This window comes from Pseudonaja textilis, chromosome 5, assembly GCF_049901715.1.
Source record: "Pseudonaja textilis isolate UNSWEBS1 chromosome 5, rPseTex1.2, whole genome shotgun sequence".
In the NCBI taxonomy this organism is placed as follows: Eukaryota; Metazoa; Chordata; class Lepidosauria; order Squamata; family Elapidae; genus Pseudonaja; species Pseudonaja textilis.
In genome coordinates this window covers 50,560,700-50,569,372 of record NC_141994.1, presented here as the reverse complement: position 1 = coordinate 50,569,372, position 8,673 = coordinate 50,560,700, and the positions used below count along the sequence as shown (strand labels likewise).

Sequence of the window (8,673 nt, the reverse complement as noted above, 5' to 3'; positions counted from 1 at the left end):
GTCATCCTGACACACAATAGAACACGCCAGCTAGTGTATTTCCATAAGAGGCCCACCAGAGCCTGGAGGAAAAAAAACATGCTTTCAAGGATGTGTGACATAGTAGGGGCCATAAGTGCTGCAACAGAGAAGACCACCTTCCTAAGTCCCATCTGATGACACGGTTTCATCAGTGGAACCTCGAGCACGCAATTCTACATGAAGGACAGAAACTCCTTTAGCAGGCCTTACGCTGTGAAGGGCTTTATTGATGATAATCAGCACCTTGAATTGTATCCAGAAGCTAATAAACAACCAGTCTGGTTCATGAAACCATAGCATTCTCATTACTGCCTATGCTGCTGCATTCTGAACCAGCTGCAGCTTCTCAGTGGTCTTCAAGGGCAACCCCATGTAGAACACTTTGCAACAGTCTGCATCTATCAGTCTGCATGTGGGCCCTGTCCAGAAACAAAAATGAGGTTTTGGTGCACAAGATGAATCTCCTTAGTTCCCAGCTATCACCTTTTCAAGCAGATGCTGTAAGTCCAGGAAGAAAAGTCCAAATTGTCAGTTTCAAATGGGAAAATGCATCCCCATTCAGGAGTAAAGATATCCTGCATGATGGCATGGTCCAAATATCCACCGCATGTGGTCTAAATAAAAAATTAATAAAAGTTTAAATGCACAAAGGGGAAATTTGTTCAGGGATGTTTGTTGCTACTGTATCCTGTTAAACATTTCATCCTAGATAAGACTAAATGGCTATAGCCATTTGGACCACCCGGTCCTGGAGTACATATATGAAGGCCAACCATGCAGACACAAAACTAGACTTTATATAGAGGTCTCCAGAATATTGCATGAGGCAAGTTGCTATAAAAATGGAAAAACTTGATCCTCATTCCCATTTCCAATATGATATATGTAAAGCAGTGACAAGTTGCTGGATTCTTTTTAAAAAAATGCTTATGCAGAAACAAATCGATCTCATGGGTATTGTGTAGCTAATACAAGCCAGATCCAGTCCAGTACTTTGGAATAGCAGCAACTCCCACAGTTTTTTTTTTTTTTTTTTTTGCTACATTACAGGTAGTCCTTGATTTGCAACTGTAATTGAGCCAAAAATTTCCATTGCTAAGCAAGACAACCGCTAAGTGAGTTTTGCCCCATTTTGTTACCTTTCTCGCCACAGTTGTTAAGTAAATCACTGTAGTTGTTAGTAACACTGTTTTTAAGTGAGTCCGTCTGTCCCATTGGTTTTCCTGGTCAGAAGGTGATCGTATGACCCCAGGACACTGCAACCATCATAAATACATGCCAGTTGCCAGGCATCTGAATTTTGATTCTATGGCTATGGGGATTCTGCAACATTCATAAGTGTGAAAACCAATAATCAATCTTTTTTGTTTTTTTGTTTTGTTTTGTTTTTTGTTTTCCCAAATTTTGTTCTATTGTATTTTACTAATTTATTTGATTCTTTTTGTTAGTTTTTATTGTTTTTATTTTTATTTTTTGTTTTAAATATGGTTTTGCATTGTGTAAGCCACCTCGAGTCCCCATGGGCCAATAGGCGACAATATAAATTAAATAAATAAACAAATAACTCACTTTTTTCAATGTTATAACTTCAAACGGTCCCTAAACAAATGGTTGTAATCGAGGATTACCTGTAGTTCTTGTGAAGGAACAGAGGGGAAGTAGCAATAGCATTCAGACTTACAGTATATACCACAGTACAGTGCTTTACAGCCCTCTCCAAGTGGTTTACAGAGTCAGCATATTGCCCCCAACAATCTGGGTCCTCATTTTACCCACCTCAGAAGGATGGAAGGCTGTGACAACCTTGAGCCAGTCAGAATCTAACTGCTAGCAATCAGCAGAATGTAGTACTGCATTCTAACCACTGTGGAACCATGGCTTTGTATTGAATCAGGGACTTTGCATACAATGCACACTATCAGTGTGTTTCAGCAGGATTTCCATTCACCCCTCTCCCACCAAACCTTTCCTTAAATAAAAATGCAAGATGCAAATCAGAAGATAGCTTAACCTTTCCTAGGACTCAGCAAGAATATTAGCATTCTTTTGTCCTTGAGCTGTTCTTTAAGATATATTTTCATCTATGCATGTTCTTCAGGATATGTTAAGCACATAAGGGCAGGAAGAGAATCCATGAAATAATGGGGAAAAAAATCTTCTTACGTAAATCTCAATATCAACTTCAAATGTAAAAAAATCTCACTCTTACTGAAGGTAGTTAAGAAAAGCTTGTGAATGAATACCAATTAAAAACAATCTATATAGGTGGATAGCAATAGCACTTAGACATACCACTTCAAAGTGCTTTACAGCCCTCTCTAAGCGATTCACAGAGTCAGCATATTGTCTCCAACAATCTGGGTCCTCATTTTACCCCTCTACTTCGGAAGGATGAAAGGCTGAGTCAACTTTGAGCCTGGTGAGATTCAAACTTCCAAATTGCAGGCAGCCACCAGAATTAGCATGCAGCACTGCATTCTAAGCACTGTGCCACTACAGCTCTGCCGTCATGAAATGAATGAAAGAGAGGAGTTAAACAATGCAGCTTTGTTGTCTATAAACATAGAATGGTCCTTCTTACCCAATTACAGGTACAGAAGTTTGGGACATTATTCATCTCTGATTGATTGATTGATTATGTACCATCAAATAAATGACCACGTAGATTTCTCTATATGTTTATTTTTTTGTACATACAAGTAATTTACTATTGCCTTCTCCCACATAGTTTGAAACAGTGCTGGGATTAAAAAAAAAATACTACCGGTTCTGTGGGTGTGGCTTAGTGGGCGTGGCAGGGGAAAGATGCTATAAAATCTCCAGGCAGAGGTCTCATTTGCCAGTTCTCTGAACTACTCAAAATTTCCACTACCAGTTCTCCAGAACTGGTCAGAACCTGCTGAATACCACCTCTGGTTTGAAATTGCCATTGTCACTTAAAATAATCTGACTTTAGCATCTTCCCTTAATGCCATTTGCTTTAGTAAGTCAGCAGGGATGACCTACATCCTTGCTGAGATCCTGGCATCTCTTGGCATACCCTTCCAGCATTTGTTCATCTCCCCCATCCACCATCACAATGAGGTAGCACAGCAGGACTTGCGGGGGATCTATCTTGCCATTGTGAGTTTTGTCTTTTAATGCAGCCAAAATTAATTTTTTTACCATTTTCTTTTTGACTCTTGCCAAAAGAGGTACATGACAATCCATATTTGCAAACTTAAGAATATGCTTCATGAAAACTTCGAGCATGATTTGAAAAACGTGTCTTAACTTCAAGCTCATTTAGTCATTACATAGATGTTGCCAAGAACTTTTCCTGGCAAAAGTGGCCAAGTGATTTGTCATTCCTCCCTTCTGCAAGGAATGTATTTATTTTTTTAATCACAACCCTGCCTACAGACCGTTTTTAGTGACCTACTCAAACATTAACCTTGGGCTTTTTAGACCAGACAAGATCAGCACGGACACAACCAACTGCTTCTTGGATGCTTTACATACATACCCACCATTTTATTTCACCCTTCTATTGACCAGTTTGTGATGTTGAGATCTTTCCTGGGGAGAAAAAGAGCTACCCAATATAACTTTCTATCTGTCCTCCCCACCACCTCTTCCCTGCAATTTTCAATTGTGTAATATAACATTGCCTATATGATGGGTGGATATGATGCTAAATGAATCTGGACTTTGCATGTGTAAAGTAAGTTTATGCTATCATTTTGAAAATCTTTATTTATTATGTACAACAGAAACCTACACAAAACCATTCTGGAAGATTCCCAAGCAACCATAAGTTGTTTTTTGATGACAAATCAATGCTTTCCCCAAACTAATAGAAGATGATCCAGCAGCATCCAAAGTCATTCCCATCTAGGAAAAGAATCCACAGGAGGTAGAACTGACAGTCTGCTTAAATTTATTGCAGATTTCTCTTACATCCTTAAGCACAAAGTGTGGCATATTTATTCGGCTGGTACATCAAATATTTCCATCCGTTCACCTGCCTGCTCCCATCCTGATAGGCCAGGTAGTGGCAGGCATGCTGTTTCATCCAGGCCAACACACTTGAGCCTGCTGACATTTCCTAAATGACAGGCTATGTTTTTTGGCTCTTTGAAGGAGAAAGTAACATCACTAATTGGTCTGGCGTTCACAGAGCATGTGTGTAACTAATGCAATTAAAGAGTGCTTACTGCTTCCTTTCTCTTGTTCTGTACGGGGACAGGAGGTCAAATGTAGTCAAAGTCTGAGCCTGGCTTACGCAGCTTGCCTCCCAAGAGAAATGATTACTTCAATCATGCTTATGGAAGAATGTGGCAGGAAAGAGCAGGCACAACAGAGGCACAGAGAGTTAAGAATGTGATGATCAGGAAGATGCTCAAAGAAAGAAGTTTGATACCCTGACATGCTTCAGACTTCAAACCGCATGTTTCAAATCATTCACATGAAATGTGGTACAGCTCTGTTCCCATTTTATTTTTAAAAATGTAAAGATTGCACGAGTACTCAAATTTTCCAGCCTGTATAACAGGGGTGTCAAGCTTTCACTGAGGGATGCATCAGGGCTATGTTTGACCTTGGGGGGGGGCAGGGAGGGGCGTGGCCAGAGTGGGCATGGTCAGCTTGAAGTCATTCATATCGGGGGTGCCTGTGGAGGCTCAAGTGCTCTGCCAGTGAAAACAGGCTCTCAAACTCAATTTTTGGCTACAATGGCCTCCTGTAACCCTCTGCCAGCAAAAACGGAGCTCAGGAAGGCCATCTGCAGCCCTCTTGAGCTCCATTTTCACTAGCAGAAGTACCATGGGCCTGTGTTTGCTGTTTCCAAGGCGGCCCCACAGGCCAGAACTAAGCATCCCATTGGCCAGATCTGGCCCGCGGGCCTTGAATTTAACACCCCTGCTATATGAGGATAGCATATTAGCAAGAAGTGTTTCCCTCCAGTGAACTGATTTTCTGTGTAAAAAAATGTAGGGTTTGGGGTTTTTTACTGTATGGGTAAGAATGGAATAATAGCTTCAACCTTTGTAGCTTGGTGGCCCAGCTGGGAAGGGGAGACAGGAACTGGGTTGCACAAGCAGCGGGCCGGTTCACATGCGCATGAGGGTCTGCCAGCCCGCTGCTCATGCAAGTTGAGTTCCACATGTGCACCCTTCAGCCAGCCACTCACATGGCCCAATTCCGAATAGGCCACAGCCTGGTAATGGGTCGGGGGTTGGGGACCCCTGGAATAACATACTTGACTGTATGGATTCTGAAGTGGCATTGACACAGGAGAGTGGACAATGTCTTTTCATGTAGATTGGCTCTGACTAGTTAACGGTACAAGAAAAGCATCCATTTAACTAGTTAGATATTGGCTACAATACTTTCTTCTTTCACTCATCGTATTCATCTCTTGGAGATTCATAGTTTGAGGTACAGGCCAAAGCGTAATGCACACAAACAACAGGCTCTCTCTAAAAGTGTTAAATTTTTCTCTAACAACAAATCCCTAATTTATGAAATTAAGAGTAATTCCCAAAAACATGCTGCACCAAAACATGATAATTCTGTTTTAAGTATGCTTAAATAGTCTCTCTATATCTTGTGAAATGTTATTGGACATGTGGAATATTTTAATTGCTTATTTGAGACATTTTTACTTCACTTATATGTTTTCTGTAATAAATAGGACAGTCCCTTCCCTCAAATGTATAAACCAAAAGACCAAAAGCCAGCAAGAGAATAAAAATTGGCACATTGTGGTTTTTTCCCCTTTCCTATTCATTCCAAAACCATTCTTATTAAAAGTAGTTTTTAGGTGCCGGCATTTATGCAATAGAAAATGTCAAATACAGTTGAGTTATTAGAAGAATTAATGGAGTAGTCTTTGCCTTGGCCTTCATTAGTATTACAGATAAAAGTATTCAGTTTAAGAAGGATGTGTTGAAGAAAATAAAAAATGCTTGCAATTTAATTTCAGGTTATCCTCATAATTTCTAATCTGTATTCTGCCCCCCGCCCTACATGTCCCAATTCAGGGAAGAAATGAGTGACCAGAAGCAGTTCTTTCCTCATGTATGAAGTGGCCACACCTATTTTGTAGGTCTCTGTTCCTAAAATGTTAAGTATGGCATTTGCCAACCAAAACTTTGTCCATCCAAACTTAAAGGCCTTTTTCAGAGTCTTTCTCCTTTCTAATATCAACAAATAATATGAATATTGCGGGGCAGACTATAAGCATTGCTCCCTGTCCAGATAGAATGAATAAGTCTGCCCTCCAATATTCATATTCATATATGAATGTGAATTGCCCATTCCAGGGAGCCCAATATGGCAGAATTTCCAGCAGGTTTGGGTATTTGAGAGTACAATAGAGCTCTCTGCCAAGCTGATGGTTGTCATGGGGATCCAGAGGCCCTTTTGTGCTTCCATTTTTGCCTTTCTCTTTTTTGATTGTAAAAGTTCTGATACTGCTTGAGTCTTCTGAGAAGGTTATTTTTAATTCTACAGTTGTTCTGTACCATTCTTTCATGTTAAGAAGCCAACTGATTTTATCTTTTTAACAAAAGGATATAATCACAGTGGGAACAAGGATTTTGTGTTTAAAAAGAGTTTAAATTGCATGCCTTATGAATAAAGTCATTGTGACCATTGTCCATAGAAAGGGAAGCTTACTCCTTAACCTTTTTAATTCAACGGAATGGCAGAGATGGAGAATGTATATTTTTGTGAATTGTATCTGCATGTAAAGGAATCACATTAAAGAAATGGAAAGGGATACTCTCAGTATCAAAATTATGGATTAGAAATTGCTGGATATAGAAAATCTATGGAATGATCACTTCTGAATTTCCAAAATAGAGACCAAATGAAATGTATAATACATGCAAATGAATGAAGGCAAATATATGTGTCTCAGATTAATGTTGCAAGATCCAATCTGGGTTGGTCACCAGGACCAGAGGTTTAGTCTTCTGAACTTTCAGACTCGTGCTGGAGCCCATCCTCATGCCAACTTGACATGCTAAATATATTTAAATAGCAATTAGTATTTAAGATTCACTTTTAGAAGTAGTTACTGTAAAGTTCTCTAGAGAATATTCCTCTACCAACCTGTTATTAACCAAATCTTTTTTGTATAATTTTTATTAATTTTCTATTAATTGCATTTCTTAGTGCTTAATAAACATTGTGTTATCTGAGTATTTATTTTGTTTAGCAATACAGATTCTGTTCTTAATCTCCACTCATTATTTTTTTTTAATCAATCAATTTGGGTGGGAAATCTGTTCCTGTAATTTATTTCAACACACATGAGAAATTCAGAGAAGTACTCATGGATGATATTGCATTATTGCACTTTAGCTATGAATTAGATGAGTTGATGTCCTGCCTTTCATTGTGCCTTGGTAACTTCTTTGTTCTTCTCAGTTTCAGGGCTCCTGCCTTTCTTGCTATCCAGCTACTCATGTTCCATAAAATGTCCAAATGTCCATTGTGAACAAACAAGAACCTTATCCTCCCTGTTTCTAGTTCTATATCCCTCAACCATACTTGGGCAATCAAATAGATGACTGTCTTCAAATATGAGGGATGAAGCCATTATGGAATCAGCTTCTAGTCACTGCTGGGATGATTGACTTGGTTAGCTATCATTATTTGGCCTAGTCTCTTTCTAAATACAGGGCGGGTAAAAAATAATCAAGAAGGCAGTCATAACCATGTGTTTGAAATCTATCCCCCTTTTTTATATGTACACAAATATATACACAAAAAGGCCAGGGCATTGATTGTTCAGTTATGGTCACCATTTTGACTTTCTTTCCTTACAAAGGCCAATGTCTGGATAGTGAAGTAAGAGAGGCCTTCTGAGATTATGATTCTCAGTTCTAACTTTTAGAGCCACAAAACCTTGATTGCCGTTACCTAGGCTTAATAAATGATTCCTTAGCATATTATCATGTCTGTCCTCCTCTTACTCCTTTTATATTTATGCATTTATTCATTTGTATGGCTACACACTTGCCAAACCACTCTGGTCAATTAAAAGGGGGAGTGTTAAACCATTGATTTGCAGATTTTACTCGGCTGTTGCTGACTGTAAGGGGTGGTGCTCATTCTCTGTTTCAAGGCCATTGAGCCAATGCTGTCCAAAGACATTGTGTGGCCAACATAACACCTTCCCACCAAAGTGGTACTTATTTATCTACTTGCATTAGCATGCTTTTGAACTGATAAGTTCAAAAGGAGGAGTTGGGGCAACAATGGACCCATGGTGCTCAGATCTCAAACCAGCCAGCTTGCCAGCCAACAAGTCCAGCATCTTAATTGTTGAGCCACCATGCTGCCTTAAACCATTGAAGTCATAATAAAATAAAATAAAAAATACACCAGAGGCAGTAATTCATATCCCATGGGCTGAAGTGGGTTCCTTTAGAGCTTGAGGAAGAATGAAACTTTTAAGGCCTTCCTTAAGGATGGTTACATTGGAGCCATCCAAATTTCAGTAGGGAGGCAATTCCAAAAGGCAGGGTTGATGACTGAAAAGGAAGGTGTATCTCCTGGATGCCATAAGATATCATTGTTGCATTGATGGGATCTGGAGCATGAAATACAAGATTAAACCCCTATTTAATCTTGTCAGGTTAAAATCACAATAATCCAAAC

The 8,673-nt window shown here is 39.4% G+C and overlaps 1 long non-coding RNA gene across 1 annotated transcript in view; it reads right to left on the bottom strand.

The window, feature by feature from the left end:
* Positions 1 to 8,673, bottom strand: part of LOC148125647 (uncharacterized) — a 63,075-nt gene that overhangs the window by 7,866 nt on the left and 46,536 nt on the right. The window lies entirely within an intron of this gene.